General features: G+C 41.8%; 1 long non-coding RNA gene across 2 annotated transcripts in view; it reads right to left on the minus strand.

The window, feature by feature from the left end:
- Positions 1–3,440: 3,440 nt before the first annotated feature.
- Positions 3,441–22,365, minus strand: part of LOC149121695 (uncharacterized) — a 76,045-nt gene continuing 57,120 nt past the window's right edge. The window contains exons 4-6 of one of the 2 annotated variants that reach the window (XR_016222383.1): positions 20,948–21,004; positions 5,091–5,189; positions 3,441–4,482 (exon numbers count right to left, since the gene is read on the minus strand). This is a non-coding gene — a long non-coding RNA (uncharacterized LOC149121695). The remainder of the gene's footprint in view (positions 4,483–5,090; positions 5,190–20,947; positions 21,005–22,365) is intronic. The other variant, XR_016222384.1, reaches the window with a different exon arrangement.

Below are 22,365 nucleotides of genomic sequence, written 5' to 3' on the forward strand. Positions count from 1 at the left end.
GGGGCCGGCGCCATGGCTCACTTGGTTAATCCTCTGCCTGTGGCGTTGGCATCCCATATGGGCACCAGGTTCTAGTCCCGGTTGCTCCTCTTCCAGTCCAGTTCTCTGCTGTGGCCCGGGAAGGCAGTGGAGGATGGCCCAAGTGCTTGGGCACCTGCACCCACATGGGAGACCAGGAAGAACCACCTGGATCCTGGCTTCAGATTGGCTCAGAGCCAGCTGTAGTGGCCATTTGGGGAGTAAACAAATGGAAGAAAGACCTTTCTCTCTCTCTCCCTCTCACTGTCTATAACTCTACCTGTCAAATAAAAAAAAAAAAAAGACATATGCAGAAAGCGCTGTGGTGCAGTGGGTTAACGCCCTGCCCTGAAGTGCCAGCATCCCATGTGGTCGTCGGTTCGAGACCCGGCTGCTCCACTTCTGATCCAGCTCTCTGCTATGGCCTGGGAAACTGCAACTGTGTGGAAGACCTGGAAGAAGTTCCTGACTCCTGGCTTCAGACTGGCACAACTCCGGCCCTTGCAGCCAACTGGGGAGTGAACCATTGATGAAAGGCCTCTCTCTCTCTCTCTCTCTCTCTCTCTCTCTGTCTCTCCTCTCTCTGTGTAACTCTGACTTTCAAATAAATAAGTAAATCTTTTTTAAAAAGACATTTTTTAAAGTCAGTTATCATGGCAATGCTTTGTTAGCCAAAAATTATATACATATATCAGTGGATCACAATAGTGGGTCCAGAAATACACTCACCCAAATTTGAACAATTGATTTTTTTCACAAATATTCAAGTTAAGTTAATGCAAAAAGAATAACTTTCTTCATCAAATGGTACTGGAATATTGGACATTTGTATACAGGAAAAACTCTATTTCACATCCTAAATAAAACTTAAATAGAGATGATAGAAGTGAATGTAAATAGTAAACTCTGAAACTTTTACGAGAAAAGCTTTGTGATCTTGGGTTAGGCAAAGAGTTCTTACATAAAACAGCATAGGGGCTAATGCTGCAGCATATCAAGTAAAGCTGCCACCTGCAGTGCCAGCATCCCATATGGGTGCCAGTTCAAGACCTAGCTGCTCCACTTCTTATCCAACTCTCTGATATGGCCCAGGAGAGCAGTAGAAGATGGCCCAAGTCCTTGGGCCCCTGCACCAGCATGGGAGATCCGGAAGAGGCCACTGGCTCCTGGCTTCAGATGGGCACAGCTCCAGCCGTTACAGCCAATTAGGGAGTGAACCAGCAGATGGAAGATCTCTCTCTCTCTCTCTGCCTCTCCTTCCTTCTGTGTGTAACTCTGACTTTCAATAAATAAATAAATCTTTAAAAAATAAAATAAAATAAAACAGCATATGCATATCCACAAAGAGAAACAATGTTATAACTTATATTTTAAAAATGTAAATAGAAAATTTGCCCTACCAGAAACAACTTAAACATCATTCACAGTCTAGAGGAATACACTTATAAACCACATATCTAACAAAGAACTCATGTGCAAAATATATAAGGATTTCTCCAAATTCAACAAGAATAAAGCAAACCACCCTAGGGAAGTAAATAGTTGGATTTGGATCAACACTTCACCATGGAAGGTACATGTATGGGAACTAATTCAGCCCATGAATGTTTGCTCAGCATCATTAGTCTATGGCAAATGCAGATGAAAATCTCATTGAGAGAACACTAGACGCCCCTTACAATGGCTTGTGTGGGTGGATGGGGGCAGGGAATGGCACAGCGTGGAAAGCTGGAACTCTTATATCTTGCTGATAGGAGCTAAAAAATGATGTGGTCATGTTTTGGAAACAGTTTGATAAAGCTTCTTACAGTGATAAACATGCATTTATACTATGACCCAGCCACCCAACCCAAAGAGCAATGGAAACTGAAGTAGACACAGAAACTTACCTACAAATATTCATAGCTGCTTCACTCATAATGGCTCCAAACTAAAATAGTACTCAGCAATAAAAAGAAACATAATCTTGGTACACAGAACATGGACAAATCTCAAAGGCAACCTTCTAAGTGAACCAAGCCAGACTCCAAGCATACATACTGTAAGAATCTATACAATACTACAAAAAAAAAAAGTTCAAGAGTGGAAAATAGATCATTGGTTGCCAAAGATTAGGGATAGAAGGAGAGATGTCTGTCAAATCCACAACTGCACATGAAACACAGCTACTTTAACTTTATTTTTCATTTATTTATTTTTTTGACAAGCAGAGTTAGACAGTGAAAGAGAGAGACAGAGAGAAAAGTCTTCCTTTTACCATTGGTTCACCCCCCAAATGGCCACTATAGCTGGTGTGCTGTGGCCGGCGCTGATCCAAAGCCAGGAGCCAGGTTCTTCCTCCTGGTCTCCCATGCGGGTGCAAGGCCCAAGCACTTGGGCCATCCTCCACTGCCTTCCTGGGCCACAGCAGAGAGCTGGACTGGAAGAGGGGCAACCGGGACAGAATCCAGCGCCTCAACTGGGATTAGAACTCGGGGTGCCCGTGTCACAGGCGGAGGATTAGCCAAGTGAGCAGTGGCACCACCCTAGCTACTTTCACTTTAAAAACTTAAATGTAATCTAGGGTAGGAGTGGTGGCAAAGCAGATTACATTGCCTCCTGAGGTGGTGGCATTCTATATGGGCCCCTGTTTGTCGCTCCCCCTCTTCGTGGAGGAATGACACTAAACCCTGCCTAGGCTTCCTATCCGAGTCACGGCACCATTATGTCGCTCCCCCTCTTCGTGGAGGAACGACACAGGACCCTGCGCTGTTCCTTCGTCTGCTTGGCCCTTCCCGGGTTTGCTGCTGGTTCTTCCCGGGTTGGCTACCGTCCCTTCCACCTCCGTGGAAGGGCGGTTCCCCCTGCCACTTTCCCCACTTCCGCGGGGGAGCGGCACACCGCCCGCCAGCTCTCTCGGGGGCTGCTCAGATGTTCCTCAGGTGTTCCTTCAGATAGATGTTCCCGGTGCATGTTGTCTCTCTCCTCCTTTATAGTCCTCTTCCACTAATCCCAACTCTGCTACCCACACGCTGAGTACGCTGCTCTCCTCCAATCAGGAGCAGGTCCTGCTGTTTATTGGTTGAACTGGAGGCAGCTGTGTAGAAGCTGTTTCCTCCTCTCCCAGCGCCATATTGTGGGAGAGCAGATGCATAAAATGTCTTAATTCCAGTAACAGTCTAGTCCGAGTTGCTCCCAGTTGCTCCCCACACTGTTCAATTTCCAGCTGCCCCACCTCCAATCCAGCTCTCTGCTAATGTGCCTGGGAAAGCAGTGGAGGATGGCCCTGATGCTTGGGCCCTACCACTCATATGGGAGACCTAGATGGAGTTCTTGGCTCCTAGCTTCAGCCAGCCCCAACCCTGTTTGTTGTGGCCATCTGGTGAGTGAACCAGTGGGTGGAGGATTTCCCCCCTTTCTCCCCCACCCTCCCTCTCTTCCTCTATAATTCTTTCCAAGAAATAAATAAAATCTGAAAAATTGAAATGTACTTTAAGATCAGATATACTAGGATAGGATATGCAAGAAAAGAAAAACTGGGGCTGGCGGTGTGGCATAGTGGGTTAAGACGCTGACTAAAGTGCTGGAATCCCATGTGAGTGCTGGTTTAAGTCCTGGCAGCTCCACTTCTGATCCAGCTCACTACTAATGCACCTGGGAAAGCAGCAGAGGACAGCCCAAGTGCTTGGGCCCCTGCACCCACATGAGAGACATGAGAGATCTGGAAGAAGTTCCGGGCACCTGGCTTCTGACTGGCCCAGTCCCTGCCATTGCGGCTATTTGGGAGTTAACAAGTGAATGAAAGATCTGTTTTTCCCTTTCTTTCTGTAACTCTGCCTTTCAAATAAATAAAATCTTAAAAGAAAAGAAAACTTGTTTACCTAAATATGAAGGAACTGAACACATGAAAGTCATGTATGTATTTTTAACTATGCATTTCATTCCTCACGTGAAGAAATGCATTCACTGTCAAACATTGCATTTAAAAATTAGGCACCACCTGTCCCAGAGTCTAGACCACCACGTGGCCCCAGGTGTTTTGACGTGCCCAGGTTTGGGATGTACTTTGAATATCACTTCCTGTTTAGGTTAGGGTGTGTCCTCTGAATCCAAGTTGACCAAATCAACCCTCGTTCCACTACTGACTATCTGAATGGCCTTGAGCAAGAGAACTCATCACTGGGATCCGTAAGATCAATGCAAATATAAAATCAGCACTTACCTGGGGAGTGGCAAGTGTCCCATTCACCCTGCTTGGTGGTCTACTTCTGTTAATAGGACCAAAATACGAGTGTCCGTGGAATCACCAGACCATAACCTCTCCGAGAAAGATGCTAACTAGACCACATATTATTTTTAAAATTTAAGTTCTGGGACCACTGCTGTGGTGTAGCAGGCAAAGCCGCTGCCTGAGTGCCAGTATTCCATATGGGTGCCAGTTTGAGTCCCAGCTGCTCCACTTCTGATCCAGCTCTCAACTATGGCCTGGGAAAGTAGCAGAAGATGGCCCAACTCCTTGGGTTCCTGTGCCTGTGTGGGAAACCTGGAAAAACCTCCTGGACCCTGGCTTCAGATTGGTGCATCTCTGGCCATTGTGTCCATCTGGAGAGTGAACCAGTGAATAGAAAACCTCTCTCTCTTGCTCTCTCTCTCTCTCTCTGTAACTCTGCCTTTCAAATAAAATAAATAAATATTTAAAAAGAATTTAAGTTCTCTTTTTTATAGTTATTAATAGTTTCAATATACTTCATAGATACGATTCCAAGAACATTATATTCCCTTTATAAATCCTCCTCCCTCCCCTTCTCTCCCTCCCCGCCTTTCCTCCTTCTCTTCTTCACTTTTGAGATATCTGTAATTTACAGTCAGAGGCTTAGTGCTCCACTAAAGATAATAGTTCAAGAAGTAAAAACAAGGGCCAGCATTGTGGTGTAGAAGGCAAATACAACACCTGCAACGCAGGCATCTCATGTAGGTACTGGTTCATGTCCAAGATGCTCCACTTCTGATCCAGCTCCCGGCTAATTGCCTGACAAAAGCAGAGGAAGATGGCCCAAGTGTTTGGGCCCTTGCCACCCATATGGGAAACTCACATGAAGCTCCTGACTCCTGGCTTCAGCCTGGCCCACTGCTGGTCATTGCAGCCATCTGGAGAGTAAACCAATGGATGGATGTCTCTCTGTAATTCTAGACTGTCAAAATAAATAAACCTTTTAAAAAGAAGCAAAAAGCAGTAGACTAGTTTAATGGAAATACATGCAAGGGCTATAAATAATAATCAAACAGAAAAATGACCATTTCACACATCAAAGTAACCACAGATCATTAATAACATAGTAGTATAACATTCTTAAATGTTAGTTTAACAATGGTATAAAAATGTTTGATAGGGGCCGGCGCCGTGGCGCACTTGGCTAATCCTCCGCCTGCGGCCCTGGCATCCCATATGGGCACTGGTTCATGTCCGGCTGCTCCTCTTCCAGTCCAGCTCTGTACTGTGGCCTGGGAGAGCAGTGGAAGATGGCCCAAGTGCTTGGGCCCCTGCACCCGCATGGGAGACCAGGAGGAAGCACCCAGCTCCTGGCTTTGGATCGGTGCAGCTCCAGCCATGGCAGCCATTTGGGGAGTGAGCCAACAGAGGGAGGACCTTTCTCTCTGTCTGTCTCTCTCTCTCTCTCTGTAACTTTACCTGTCAAATAAATAAATAATTTTAAAAATGTTTTTTAGATTTTATTTAATAAATATAAATTTCCAAAGTACAGCTTTTGGATTTCAGTGGCTTCCCCCTTTCCCCATAACTTCCCTCCCACCCGCAACCCTCCCATCTCCTGCTCCCTCACCCATCCCATTCACATCAAGAATCATTTTCAATTATCTTTATATACAGAAGATCCATTTAGTATATATTAAGTAAAGATTTCATCAGTTTGCACCCAACAGAACATAAAGTGTAAAATACTATTTCAGTACTAGTTATAGCATTAATTCACATTGAACAACACATTAAGGACAGAGATCCTACATGAGGAGTAAGTGCACAGTGACTCCTGTTGTTGACTTAACTATTGACACTCTTGTTTGTGGTGTCAGTAATCACCTTAGGCTCTTGTCATGAGTTGCCAAGGCTATGGAAGCCTTTTGAGTTCGCCAACTCTGATCTTATTTAGACAAGGTCATTTGCAGCAATACTGATATGCACAGGCACTTCTTTCTTTTTCGTTACTGTTATTTGACTTTTCTTATATAAGTTTCAGCTCCTACATACAAGGAGAACATGCAATATTTGTCTTTCTTTGACTTATTTCACTCAGCATGATGTCCTCCAATTGCATGCACATTTTGCTGCAAATGGTAGAATTTCATTTTTTAATAGCTGAATAATATTCCATTGTGTATATATGCCACATTTCCTTTATCAATTCATGATTATGGACCCCTTGGTTGGTTTCAGTTTTGGCCATTGTGAACAGTGCTGCTGCAACATGGGGGTGTAGGTATCACTTTGGTACCACATGCTCCTGTCTTTTGGGTATGTATCCAGAAGTGGGATTGCTGGATCACATGGTAAAGCTATTTCTAGTTTTTAAAGAAACCTGCATGCTGTTTTCTACAGTGGCTACACTAATTTACTTTCTCACCAACAGTGTAGAAGTGTTCCCCTTTCTCTACATCCTTGCCAGAATTTGTTATTCTCTGTCTATTGGATTTTAGCCATTGTGACAGGGGTGAGCTGATATTTCATCGTGGTTTTAATTTGCACTTCCCTGATGGCTAGTGATATAGATCAGGCTTTTCATACATTTGCTGGCCATTTGTATTTCTTCTTTTGAGAACTGACTGTTGGAGTTCTTTGCCCATTTTTCAACTGGATTGGTTTTTGTTGTTTTGTTGTTGTTATTGTTGAGTTTTTTAAGTTGCTGACACATTCTGGATATTAATCTTTTGTCAGACAGGTGGTTCACAAATATTTTTTTCTCATTCTGATAGATGCCTCTTCATTCTATTGATCATTTCCTTTGCTGTGCAGAAGCTTCTGAGTTTTATAGAATCCCATAGTTTTATTTTTGTTGTCTGTGCTTTGCAGGTCTTGTCCAAGAAATTGTCACCTCGACCAATGTATTGGAGTGTTTTCCCTACTTTTACAGCAGCTTCATAGTCTAGGGTCTGAAAGTGAGGTATTTGATCCATCTTAAGTTTATTTTTATATGTGATGAGAGGTAAAGATCTAATTTTGTTCTTCTGCATATATGCATCCAGTTTTGCCAGCACCATTTGTTAAAGAGATTATCCTTATTCCAGTGTATGGTCTGAGAACTTTTTGTCAAATTTCAGCTGGCTGTTTGTATGTGGATTAATTTCTGGGCTCTCTGTTGTGTTCCATAGCCGTGTACTGGTTTTATGGCAATATTATGATGTTTTAATTACTATGGCTTTGGGGTCGGCGCTGTGGTGCAGTGGGTTAACACCCTGGCCTGAAGCTCCAGCATCCCATGTGGGCACCGGTTCGTCACGGCTGCTCCTCTTCCAACCCAGCTCTCTGCTATGGCCTGGGAAAGCAGTAGAAGATGGCCCAAGTCCTTGGGCCCCTGCACCCACGTGGGAGACCTGGAAAAAGCTTCTAGCTCCTGGCTTTAGATTGGCACAGCTCTGGCCATTGTGGCCAACTGGGGAGTGAACCATTAGATGGAAGACTCTCTCTCTCTCTCTCTCTCCTCTCTCTGTGTAACTCTGACTTTCAAATAAATAAATAAATCTTTAAAAAAATAATTCCTATAGCTTTGTAGTAGAATTTGAAGTCAGGTATTGTGATACCTCCAGCTTGTTATTTGTGTTTTTTTTTTTTTTTATCACGATAGTATTCTGGATCTTTTGTAATTCCATATTAACTTTAGGCTTTTTTTCTAATTCTGTAAAGAATGTCACTGATATTTTGATAGGGTTTGTACTGAATCTATACATTGCTTTAGGTAATATAAATATTTTAATGATATTGATCCATGAACAAAGAATATCTTTCCTTTTCTGTGTCCTTGATGATTTCTGTCATCAATGTTTTATAATTTTCATGGTAGAGCTATTTCACTTCTTTGCATACTACATACTATATGAATATATGCATACTTAAAGATTAATAGAGGATGGAATAAAAAGTTAGGATTTGGGGCAAGAGTTTGCCCTAGTGGTTAAGCCACAGGTAGTGATGCTCTCATCTCATTTGGGAGTACCAGAATTAAACTCCTGACTGGCTTTTGCTTCTATCTTCTCTGCACCCTGCGGAGGCAGACAGTGGCTCAGGCAGCTGTTCTTCTGCCACCCACATAAGAGACCTGGATTGAATTCACAAACCTGGCTTTATTCTGCCCCAGCCATTATAGGTATTTGGGGAGTGAATTAGCAGAAGGAAAGTTCTCTCTCTCTCTCTCTCGTATTTCTCTTTGCCTCTGAAACAAATAAACATTTATAAATAACTTATTTTGGTGCAAGAAATTTTGAGTCCATGTTTCCATAAATTTGTTGAATATCCCTCATACGTGCATCCCACTGCTATCAAAAGTGAAATCTACTCCAAAATCAATTTGATAAAGAACAACCAAATTTTTAACTCACAAAATTTCCCATCAATGTACTGAAGAAAATTCATACTAAGTCAGACAAAACTAACCTTTAAATTATTTTCTAGGGGCCGGCGCCTAGAAAAAATATGCATGAATTTCAAATGTTTAGAACCACAAGCAACTCTCAATTTCATTTTTCAATGCACATTTTGAAATACCTATGCATATCCGTTATGTTGTTCAATGTTCATCACTCTCTAATTCCAAAATATTTTTTTAATTTTAATTTTTTAAAGATTTTACTTATTTATTTGAAAGATAGAGTTACAGAAAAAGAAATGGAGAGAAAGAAAGAAAGGTCTTCCATCCACTGGTTGACTCCCTATATGGCCACAATGGCTGGAGCTAATCTGAAGCCAGGAGCCAGGAGCTTCCTCTGGGTCTCCCACACAGTTGCTGGGGCTCAAGAACTCGGGCCATCTTCTACTGCTTTTCCAGGCCATAGCAGAGAGCTGGATTGGAAGAAGAGCATCCGGAACTCAAACCAGTGCCCATGAGGGATGCTGGTCCACTGGTGGAGGCTTAACCTACCATGGCATGGCACTGACCCCCATTCCAAGATAGTCTTACCATCCCATGAGGACACTCTGACCCCTTTGTATCAGTTACTTCTCATTTACATGTTCCATGGCCCCTGTCAACCACTAACCTTATTTCTGTCTATATGTATTTGCCTGGCCTAAACATTTCATAGAAATAAATAATACAGAGCATGATGTTGGCATCTGGCTTCATTCAAACAGTATAGTGTACTCAAGCTTCATTCATGATGTAGCATGTGTCAGTGCTTCATTGCTATGGACCTCTGAATAATATTCTACTATCTGACTTTTCCACATTTGTTGATCCATTGATCTGTTAATGGATATTGGCATTGTTTGCCTAGATTTTGGCAACTGTGAATAAGCCTACTATGAATATGAATGTGTGAGATTTTGTTTAACTGCATGTCTCAAATCTTTTCTATCTAGAAATAGAACTGCTAGCAGGCAGGCTCTGTGGTGCAGTAGGCTAAGCCTCCACCTGTGGTGCTGTCATCCCCTGTGGGTACCAGTTCAGGTCCCAGCTGCTTCTCTTCTGATCCAGCTCTCTGCCTATAGACTGAGAAATCAGTGTAAGATGGCCCATGTGCATTGTCCCCTGCACCCACATGAGAGACCTGGAAGAATCTCCTGGCTCCAGTCTTTGGATAGGCTGAGCTCAGGCTGTTGTGATCATTTCAAAAGTGAACCAGCAGATAGGTGATCTTTCTCTATGTCTCTTCCTCTCTCTGTAACTCTGTCTCTCAAAAAACAATTAAATCTTTTTTTAAAAGCCCTGCTAAGTCACATGTTAAGTCTACATATCACTTTTGAATGGCTGAGTCATATGGTAAGTTTAAATATCAGTTCTGAACAACCGAGTCCTGCTGATATGGTGTAACTTGGAGGTTAGCCAAAATTTAGATGAGCTGGAACTCTTGTACCCCCGCAGTGTAACCCTATCTCTTTAACTGTTGTATTGACACACCCACTTCCCCAGAATGTACCTGGTGCATCTGGGATCAAGGTGCATGCTCAGACTTCACTCTTGTTGTATGTCTCAGTGGGGTATCACTCTCTTCCATATAAAAAGAGGTGAAAGGTGGGAGAGAGGTCTTTTTTCATTGCAGAATGTACTCTAATGTACCACTTTCGTTTTCTCTTTCTTTCATACCAATCTTGGATACACTTTACTTGCTCAGAGGTATTGTTTTTTCTTTTTTTCTTTTTCTCTCATTGACAGGTAACTAATACACTCTGGTTGCATATTTCTCTGTGTGGGATGGGCCACACAGACATATGAATGTGTGTCTATTACCTCATCATTAAATAAATTCTGTTACTGTTTGCACACAATACTAGTCTCTGCTTAGTGTCTTTACTCTGTTGGAGACAGGAACCTGAATTGGAAGTTATGATATGTATTGCCCACATCACCATGATGAGTCTACATTATCATTTTTGAACTGTTGAGTCACATTGTAAAACTACAAATCAGTTTTGATAAACTGCCAAGTTGTTTTACATCCCCATCAGGATTGCATAAGAGTTCCAACGGTCCCATGTTATCATCACCACCTGTTATTTCCCCCCTTTTTTTGCTGTGCTAGCGGGTGTGAAGTGCATCTCATCATGATTTTGAGTAAATTTTTTTAGTGACTGACAAAGTTGAGCATATTTTTATGTGATCATTACCCAGTAAAAAAAGCACTTTTAAACAAAAAAGCCCATGTCATGCAATACATTTAGATCTAAGTAAAATTTTTTCACATGTAAAAGGATTACATATAAAATCCAAGGAAACTAAGTAAGGAAAAGACGTGCTGATTTTGATCATGGAAAGATACAAGAAGAAAAGGGGAGGTAGTATATACCCCAGGGACAATTAGAGAGAAGTACACAGTCAAAATTCTACAATTCTACAGAAAAAAAAAAAAGAGATGTGCTGTGGAGCAGCTGGAATCATGGAGTCACATGGAAGTGAGCAGGACACCACTGGTGACTTCTGAAGCTAGTGGTGGAGGGTAAGCCACCTTCTTGGAGCAAGGTGAGACGAGTGCAAAGGCCTGGGACACTGCTGATATTGCCTCAGGGAGAATTTCTTGGACTTCACTGACTTTGAGTCTGGCCTGGAGGGTTGCTCAGAGTCAGGACAACCACTTAGGCCTGTGAAGCACTCCCCTCCCCTCACTCTATCAAATGGCCCAGACTCAACTTGCCAAGATGGAGCACCAACCAACTTCTATGTGGTAGGCTGATGGCTCTAGGACTGTCATGGCTCTCTCCATGGACAAGGATACTTGAGGGCTGAGAGTGGATCTCCTGCTCTCTGTGACTCCGGAAGCCTTGTGTGCTATGACTGTAGGAATTCTGTGACTGCAATACAGCACTGGGTGTGCCTGGGTCATTGGCTAATCACTGTGTCTGGCTTGTCTGACTTCAGAGGTTCAGAGTTCCCTGAGTGCCTAGGGTGGGTCATCACAGAGGCTCCTCACAGAGGAGCAGACAGACCCTTTGTGTGGTTCAGACACCCATGTTGGTTGGGTATAGAGGCACTGTGAGCTCACTCTGGGCAGTTGGTTCACCTTGGGAAGCAGGGTTTGAGGGGAGCTCACATGATCATATCCTCCCCACAGTTGATCATATAGAAGATCTACCACATCCAAGCTGGTTGTTTCTCTGGACTCTCTCCCCACCTCTAAGCATTGGTCAGTGTTCCCTGGACCCACCTAGCACACACAATGTGTGTCTGCTGAAGGAGCAGATACTCCACTAAGAGACAGAGACATATTTCAAAGTAATCTGCTCTCAGAGGAGAAAACCATAAGTGTTTCCACAAATGCCTAAAAAAAACATAGAAATACAAGAAATATGAACAAGGAAGACAATGTGACTCCCAAAAAGAAACATAACCCACTTACAACACTTATATAGACTGTAAAGACAGATATTGATTAAATTCCTGGAAAGGAATTAAAAATAATGATTTTAAGACTACTCAAGGGGCCAGCATTGTGGTGTAGTGGGTAAAGCTGCCACCTGCACTACTGGCATCCCATATGCACAGGAGTTCGAGTCCCAGCTGCTCCACTTCCAATCCAGCTCTCTGCTATGGCCTAGGAAAGCAGTGGAAGATGGCCCAAGTCCTCGGGCCCCTGAACCCACGTGGGAAGACCTGGAGGAAGCTCCTGGCTCCTGGCTTCAGATCAGCACAGCTCTGGCCATTGCAACCCTCTGGGGAGTAAACCAGTGGATGGGAGACCTCTCTCTCTCTCTACCTCTCCTCTCTTTGTGTAACTCTTTCAAATAAATAAATCTTAAAAAAAAAAGAATGTAGTACATACAAATAAGAAAAAGCATCATGAAAGAACGGGAAGGCAAAATATCTCCTAGTTAAAGTATGAAGCAAATAAAAAAAGAAAACAATAGGAATATTTATGAAAAATGGCAGGATCATATAATAAATTTGAATATAAATGGCCTAAATTCTCCAATTAAAAGATACAACCAGGGCCAGCACTGTAGTGTAGTGAGTAAAGCCACTGCCTGCAGTGCCATCATCCCATATGGTACTGCTTCAAGTCCCAGCTACTCCACTCCCAATCCAGCTCTCTGCTATGGCTTGGAAAAGCAGTAGAAAATGGTCCAAGTTCTTGGGCCCCTGCACCTTGCACCCATGTGTGAGACCCAGAAGAAGCTCCTGGCTCCTGGCTTTGGATCAGCACAACTCCGGCCACTATGGCCAATTTGGGAGTGAACCAGTGGATGGAAGATCTCTCTCTCTCTCTCTACCACTCCTCTCTGTGTAACTCTGAGTTTCAAATATATAAATAAAATCTTTTTTTAAAAAAGATACAGCTAGCTCAGTTGAAGACTCATGTATTTGTTGCCTATAAGAAACACATCTCACCAACAAATATATACACAGACTAAAATGAAAGGCTGGATAAAAATATATTCCACGCTGATGGAAAGCAAAAACAAGCAGTAGTAGCCATCCCAATGTCAGACAAAATAGACTTTAACAAAAGCTGTTAAAGGAGACAAATAAGAACATTTTTCAATGATTCAAGGATCAATTGATCAGCAATACGTAACTATAGTAAATGTATATGCATCCACTGACAGGGCACCTGGCTATTTAAACAAATGTTAATGGATCTAAAGGGAGACACAGATTCCAATGCAATAGTAATGAGGGACTTCAACACTGTACGTTCATCAACAGACTGATCAACTGGACAGAAAATCAACAAAAAAAGAGCAGAACTAATCTATGCTATGGACCAAAGGGACCTAATTCATATCTACAGAACATTTCATAACACAGCTGCAAAATATACATTGTTTTCATCAGTGTATGGAATTTCTCTAGGGTAAACTATATGCTAGGCCATAAACAAAATCCCAACAAATTCAAAAAAAGGAAAACATACCATGTATTTTTTCTGACCACAGTGGAATGAACTTAAGAAACTCTGGAAAATAGTCAAACACTTAGAGACTGAGAAAAATGCTCCTGAATGAACAGTGGGTCATAAAAGGATCAAAAGGGAAATTAAAAAATTCCTAGAAATGAATGAAGATGACAACACAATATATCAAAACTCATGGAATACAATGAAAGCAGTGTTAAGAGAAAAGTTTATGGCAACTACTGCCTACATCAAGAAATTGGAAGGCCCACCATTGTAGCGTAGTAGGTTAAGACTCTGCCTGCTGCACCAGAATCCCATATGGGCACTGGATCATGCCCTGCCCACTCCTCTTCCCATCCAGCTCTCTGGTATGGCTTAGGAAAACAGTGGAAAATGGCTCAATTACTTTGGCTCCTGCACCCATGTGGGAGACCCAAAAGAATCTCCTGGCTTCTAGCTTTAGATCAGCCCAGCTCCAGCTGTTGTGGTCACTGAGAAAGTGAACCAGTGGATAGAAGACCTTTATCTCTGTATCTCCCTCTCTTTGCCTATAACTCTGCCTCTCAAATAAATAAATAAATCTTTTAAAAGGAAATCAGAAAGGCATCAAATAAATGATCTAACAATGCATCTCAATGAGGAAAAAGATCATGAACAAAACAAACTCAAAATTAGTAGGAGGAAAGAAATAATAAAAAAGAGAAGAAATAATTAAAATTTAAAAAATGGTGCAAAACATCAATGAAATGAACAGAGTTTAATGAAAAAATAAGCAAAATTGATACACCATTGACCCAACTAACCAAAAAAGGGGAGCTGCCCCAAATTAATAAAATAAGGATGAAAAAGTAAATGTTACAACAGATACCACAGAACTAAAAACAACCATAAAGAATTATTTTAAAAAACCGTTATGCAAACAAATTGGAAAATCTAGAAGAAATGAATAGATTTCTGGAAACATACAATTTAAGTCATACAAGATTAAGTCATACAAAGACATACAAAATCCAAACAAACCAACAACTAAGGCGGAGATTCAATTGATAATAAAGACCCTCCCCCACAAAAAAGACCCTCCCAACAACAGCAACAACAAGTCCAGGACCAGATGGCTTCACTGCTGACTTCTACCAAATTTTCAAAGGACTAATTGCAATTCTTCTCAAACTATTCAAAACAATTGAAAGGGAAGAAATTCTCCCAAACTCCTATAATATCACCATCACCTTAATTTCAAAACCAGAAAGATACAACAAAGAAAGACAACTATAGATCATTACTGATGAACCTATATGCAAACATTCTCAACCAAAATACTAGCTAATTGAATCTAATAGCACATTGGAAAGATAATTTGCACAAAGTGGGATTTATCTCTGGTATGCAGGGATGTGTCAACAGATGCAAATTAATAAATGTAATACATGGCATGAACAAATTGAAGAGTAAAAATAATATGGTTCTCTCAGTAGATGCAGAAAAAAAGCACTTTATTTTTTTTTTATCTTTTATTTAATGAATATAAATTTCCAAAGTACGACTCATGGGTTACAATGGCTTCCCCCCCCATACCGTCCCTCCCACCAACAACCCTCCCCTTTCCCACTCCCTCTCCCCTTCCATTCACATCAAGATTCATTTTCGATTATCTTAATATACAGAAGATCAGCTTAGTATACAAAAAAAGCACTTTATAAAATGAATATCCTTTCATGATAAAACTTTGAGCAAATTGGGTATAAAAGGAACATTCCTGAACACAATCAAGGCAATATATGACAAACCCACAGCCAGAATCATTTTGAAAGAGAGAAAGCTGGAAGCATTTCCACTATGATCTGGAACCAGCCAAGAATACCCACTCTCAGCATTACTATTCAATGTATTTCTGGAAGGCTTAGCCAAAGACATTAGAAAAGAAAACTAAAGAGAAAGAGATACAAATGGTAAAAGAGGAAGTCTAGCTATCCCTTTTTGCAGATGATATGATTTTATCCATAGGGGAATCAAAAGATTCCACTAAGAGACTATTGGAACTCATAAGAGAGTTGGGTAAAGTGGAAGGATATAAAAATCAACAAATAAAAATCAATACCTTTTGTATGCACAAACAATGCCCTATAAATGAGAAAGAACTTGTAAGATCAGTCTCATTCATAATAGCTACAAAAATTTAAATAATTTATGATAAATTTAACCAAGAATTTGAAATGCCTTTATAATGAAAATTATAAACCATTAATTAAAGCGAATAATCCACAAAAAAATGGAAAAATATTCCATGTCCATGGATTGGAAGAAATAATGTCATCAAAATGTCCATGCTGGGCAGGCGCCGCAGCTCACTAGGCTAATCCTCCGCCTTGCGGCACCGGCACACCAGGTTCTAGTCCCGGTCGGGGCACTGGATTCTGTCCTGGTTGCTCCTCTTCCAGTTCAGCTCTCTGCTGTGGCCAGGGAGTGAAGTGGAGGATGGCCCAAGTACTTGGGCCCTGCACCCCATGGGAGACCAGGATAAATACCTGGCTCCTGCCATCAGATCAGCGCAGTGCGCCAGCCGCAGTGCACCGGCCGCAGCGGCCATTGGAGGATGAACCAATGGCAAAAGGAAGACCTTTCTCTCTGTCTCTCTCACTGTCCACTTTGTCTGTCAAAAAATAAATAAAAAAAAGTCCATGCTACCCAAAGCAGTTTACAGATTTAGTATGATGTCAATCAAAATACCAAAGACATTCTTCTCAGATTTGGAAAACATGACCCTGAAATTCATATATAATCACAAGAGACCCCAAAAAGCAAAAACAATCCTAAAGAATAAAGTAAAGCTTGGAGCATCATGATATCTGATTTCAAAACACACTACAGGGCTGCTATAATCAAAACAGCTTGGGATTGGCACAAGAATAGACATGTCAACCAATGGAACAGAACAGAGCCCCCATAAATTAATCGACAAATCTAAAACAAACTAATCTTTGACAAGCAAACTAAAATCACTCCCTGGAGATAGCACAATCTCTTCAACAAATGGTGTGTGGAAAATTGGACCTCTGCATGCAGAAGTATGAAACAGAAGCCCTAATTTACACCCTATACAAATATCAACTCACAATGTGTCATGTCTAAGACCTGAAACAATCAAATGAGTAGAGAAAAACATAAGGTAAAGACTTGAGTATGACCCAATAGCACATACAATAAAGGTACCAATAGACAAATTAGATTACATCAAGCTAAGAATATTCTGCACAGCAAAGGAAGCACTCAACAATGTAAAGGGGCAACCAACAGATTGGGAGAATGTATTTGCAAATTATATTTTGGGTAAAGGATTAATATCCAGAATATATAAGGAGCTCAAGAAACTCAACAACAAAACAAGCAAGAAGTCAGCTCAAAATTTGACAAAGGATATGAACAATTATTTTTCTTTTCTTATTTTAAGATTTATTTTATTTGTTTGGAAGTCAGAGTTACAGATAGAGAGACAGAGAGACAGAGATCTTCCACCCACTGATTTACTCCCCAAGTGGCCGCAATGGCCAAAGCTGAGCCAGGCCAAAGCCAGGAGCCTGGAGCTTCACCCAGTTTTCCTTGAGGATAACAGGAGCCTAAGCATTTGAGCCATCTTCTGCTGCTTTTTGTAGGCCATTAGCTTGGAGCTGGACAGAAAGCAGAGCAGCTAGGACATGCACTGGTACTCATATGGGATGCTGGCATTACAGGTGGCAGCTTTACTTGCTACGCCATAACACCAGCCCCAAAAAGGCATTTTTCAAAGGATGAAATACAAATGGCCAATAGACACATGAAAAGCTGTTCAGGATCATTAGCCATCAGGGAAATTCAAATAAAAACCACCTTGAGATTTCGCCTCATCCCAGTTACAATGGCTATTATCCAAAAATGAAAAATAGCAATTGCAGGTGAGATGTGGGGAGAAAAGTACCCTAATACACTGTTAGTGGGAATGAGAACTAGTACAGCCATCATGGAATACAGTCTGTAAATTCCTCATAAATCTGAAAATAGGTTTATCATATGACTCAGCCATTCCACTCCTGAGAATTTACCCAAAGGAAATGAATTAAGAATATGGAACACTATTTTTTCCCGCATGTGTATAGCAGCTCAATTCACAATGGTTAAGATATGGAATCAACCCAGATGTCCATCAACTGACGACTAGATAAAGCAACTGTGTTATATATGCATGATGATACTACTCAGCCATAAAAAGGAATGAAACCCTGTCTTTCCTACACAAAATGTTCCCTGGAGACCATTATGATTAGTGAAATAAGCTACTCACCAAAAGACAAGTATCATATGTCTTCTCCAATTTGTGATAAAACACAGCATACAAAAATGTAATGTACATGAGCAAAATTGACATTTTAAGATTTAATTATTGTTTGTAGTCCTTGTTTAAATTGTTGAGAAATAGTAGTTATTCTATTTACTATGAGTTATTTAGTGGAGCATTAAGCTTTTGGCTTAAAGTAAATTGAAGATATATCATTGTAAAAATTAAAAGAAAAATAAGAAAAGAAGAAGTGAGGCATAGAGAGGAAACTAAAAAAGAATCACATATAAATTTGAAAAACTCAAAGTTCATGAGAAAATAATCATTTTAACATATCGGGATTGTAGATGATTTTTCCCCTTTTGCCTGCCTATCTTTTCTTCTTTAAACAGGTATCATTTTGGAATACCAAAAAAAAATAATAATTTTAAGTAAGTGTTCTATAGGCAATGAAAAACAAATGTGACTTATAGTACATTACATATTTACTCAATTTATTTTTGCAAGCAGTCATTTCCCCAGGCCCCCAGGCTCTGGGGGCTCTGTGTTCTGTGGAAGCCCCCATGACCAGGGATGCTCCTGGTTCTGAAAGCACATTTCCAGCCCCAGCACCACCCTACCCGCATCCCCTTGTTACTGAAAAACCTCGTGGGGCCTTTGCAGCAGCAGTTAAGACACTACCTTTGTTGCTAACATCCCATATCAGAGTGCTGGGGTTCAGAGCCAGGGCTGCTGCCATTTCTAGCTTTCTGCTGATGCACACCCTGGAAGCAACAGGTGATATTGCTCATAGTTTGGGAGCTGGGAAGTCCAAGATCAAGGCGCCAGCAGACTTGGAGTCTTGTGAGGGCCTGTCCCTCTAGGTGCTCCTGCTATGGGTTCTCACATTATAGAAGGGGTGAAAAAGTTGCATCACACCTCCTTTACAAGGGCACTAATCCCCTTCATGGGAGAACAGCCCTCATGTCCTAACCACCTCTCAAAGGCCCTACCTCTCCATACTGTCACATTAAGGACTAAGTTTCCATGGATGGATTTTGTAGGGACACAAAGAAAACCACAGCAAGGATCCAGGATTGTAGGACCTGACGGATTCTAGTGATTGGCCTCACTTTCTATAACAGCAGTCGTGTTCTCATGGTCAAAGGTGGGACTCCAGCTACTGCCTCAATGGCGTGAAGGTGGAAGCAGAAGATTGATCGGGAGTGCCCCAGCTTTACCTGAGGAAGGTCTCAGAATTACCACACAACCATTGATGTCTCCACATGGGACAGAAGACAGTCACTTAACCACTCTGCCTTCAAGAAAGGTTTCAAACAGAATCTGTATTCCAGGCTGCCCTGTACCTAGTAAAAATTAGACTTTGTTAGGGTGAAAAACTAGATGTCGGATTGCACATTGAGCAGTCACTGAGGCAGTCCACTCTGCTGCCTATCAGAATGCCCAATATGAAGATTGTTTTCTGTACCAGGAACAGACTCCAAGCATCCCCAGAGGACTCAAACCAAAGTCCACCTCTTCCCTTTATCTGCCCAAAGTCCAAGGTCTTGGGGTGATGTGCATTCCTCTTATGTAGTTCTGATATGAGTGATTGTCACATGGACATGAGCATATTAGTTTATATTCCGTGCCCTTGCCTCACACAGAGATAAGAGTTCCAAATGCAGACTGGAACAGGACTTTCTTAATAGTGAAGAAATAGACACATTCATGCATATGAGTATGGATGGCCCATACAGAGAAATGCCAACATGAGTAGGCCAATAAAGGAGAGAGAAAACTAGAGAGGTACATCTGAGTGTGGCCCATTGTGAAGAGGGCTCTCCCCCATTCCCAACCTCTTTTTATGGGGTAGGGGATAGTACTTTAATTGGATATACAAACAGGTGGAGTCTTAGCATGCACCCTGGTCCAGGATGATATAGGTGCATCTTGGGAAGGTGGGAGTGTAGAGATGAGAGTTTAAGAGATAAGTTTCATCTTTGCAGGGCTGTAGGAATTCCAGCTCACTAAACTTCAAACAGCAGTCTCGTTACAATGTATCAAATTGCAGACTGGACCTTTGTGAACCCGAAGGCAACTGTCACCCCAGTACATCCAAGAGTGGAGTCATCACTGACCACAGCCATTTAAAAACCTCATATGAGACTTGCTGCTTCCATTAATGGCAAGCTGAACTACTTGGATTGAAGTCTGAATTGTTTTCAAACAACTGAAAGCACAGTGTTTGGCACAGAATTTGAGAGTCTGCTTCTACGTTTGCATCCCATTTCGGAGCTCATGGGTTCGAGTGCCCACTCTACTCCTAATTTCAGCTTCCTGAAAATATGGAATCACTCAGGAATGACCCAAAGAGACTTTCATAAGAAAACCCTCAAAGGGCTGCCACTTTCAGTGGAAGAGTAAACTCCAGTAAAGGAGTCACAGTGCAAGCTCACTGTGAGTTTTAACTGATTTTGTGACCTTGGGCATCACAAGCCTCAGACTTCAATTAGCAAAATCACCTACCAGCAGAATCCCAGGTTGCTTTCTTCACTTCTCTGAAGATTAGCGCTAATTATAACCAATATCTATGAAAAGATAACCATGCACACAAAAGCAGTGACCCTCACGAGTGATCAATCAGCAAAAAATAGCAGAAAATAAGACAGAGATAGCTTCCACAATGATCAGACACACTGCACTTTTTAACAAACATAGCCACTTAGTAATCATAGCAGCATGATGAGGAAAGACTGAGGTCAGGAGGGTGGGAAGGTAGTGCTTCCATGGATTTGCATCAGTGACTTGGATCATCACATGGGTCCCTGTGTCCAGCTTTAACTATGGCCCTTCTGCTCAAACACCTCCTGTGGTTCCTTATAGCCTAGGGGATAAAGTCCATGCTTGGGCTCAGGAAGAGCCCATGTCAGTATATGCTCAGTCAGAGAGATCAATGTCTCCAGCTCAGAGACATCAGTCATGCCCTACACCACCCCTTGGGTCCCTCAGCCATCCAGCACCCCCTGCTGGCTCTCATTCAGGCTCTGGCAGAGGTGACAACATCATTTATTCCTTGGCATTGGAAAAGGTGGATTAGTGACTCACATTGGTCCTAGGATTGGCTGTGGTGGGTGACTGCAGGTCCACACTCAGAGGTTCCACCTGCAGCATTCAAATAAATAAAAACAACACCATTTTGATTTTTTTAATAATGAAAATGTTTCCTATGTTGTACCTGCTACAAGAACAGGAAAGCGGAAATACAGAATAGAGTAGAGGGCTCAGTGTCTGGCAGGTAAATGGGCTAATGCTCAACATCTGCTAAAGAAGAGGCCATGCACCTCTGGGAATGCAGAGCTTGGTGGGGGTATTCAGAAAACTGGTTACATGGAAACATAAGAATCAGGTCTTTGTCTGGCCCCATGCACAGGATGTGGTCTCTACCTAGTCAGGAAAGGCAGAACTACAAAGTCAAAAGAATATGGTGGGGCTGGCGATGTGGCATAGTGGGTAAATCCATCACCTGCAGTGCTGGCATCCCATTGGGAGCCAGTTCTAGTCTCAGCAGCTCCACTTCCAATACAGCTCTCCGCTATGGCCTGGCAAAGCAGTAGAACATGGCCCAAGTCCTTGGGCCCCTGCACCCAAATGGGAGACCTGGAGGAAGCTCCTGGCTCCTGGCTTCAGATCGGCCCAGCTCTGGCAGTTGTAGCCAATTAGGGAGTGAACAAGCAGATGAAAGACCAACCTCTCTCTCTCTCTCTCTCTCTCTCTCTCTCTGCCTCTCTGCCTCTCCTTCTCTCTCTGTGTAACTCTTTCAAATAAATGAATAAATCTTTTTTTAAAAAAAAAAGAAAAGAATATGGCATAAGCTATGTTTTTATAATTAGGACTTGAACTCTTCAAACTTTGAAAGCACAAACTTAAAGCAAGGAAAAAGAAAAAGAGGGAGGGGGATTGAAAGTGAAAGGAAGGAAATAAATGAAGGAAGGAAGAAAAAGAAAGAAGAAAGGAAAGGAGGAAGGAAGGGAGGGTGGGAGGAAGGAAAGGGGGAGAAAGGGAGAAGAAAAAGAAAGAAAGAAAGAAAAAAGAGAGAGAGCGGGAGGGAGGGAGGGAGGGAGGAAGGAAGGAAGGAAAGGTGATTGGGCATGTAAATGCATGTGAGCAAGGACAGTATATTCAATAAATGGTACTGGCCAAAAAGGAAACAGTATTTTACACTTTGTGTTTCTATGTGGGTGCAAACTGATGAAATCTTTATTTAATATATACTAAATCGATCTTCTGTATATAAAGATAATTGAAAATGAATCTTGATGCGAATGGAATGGGAGAGGGAGTGGGAGATGGGAGGGGTGCGAGTGGGAGGGAGATTATGGGGGGGAGCCATTGTAATCCATAAACTGTACTTTGGAAATTTATATTTACTAAATAAAAGTTAAAAAAATAAACAAATTGACACACTATTGGCCCAACTAACCAAAAAAAGAGAGAGGAGACCCAAATCAATAAATTTAGAGATG

Source organism: Oryctolagus cuniculus, chromosome 16, assembly GCF_051225735.1.
Source record: "Oryctolagus cuniculus isolate XC-2025 breed Fujian yellow rabbit chromosome 16, ASM5122573v1, whole genome shotgun sequence".
Taxonomy (NCBI): Eukaryota; Metazoa; Chordata; class Mammalia; order Lagomorpha; family Leporidae; genus Oryctolagus; species Oryctolagus cuniculus.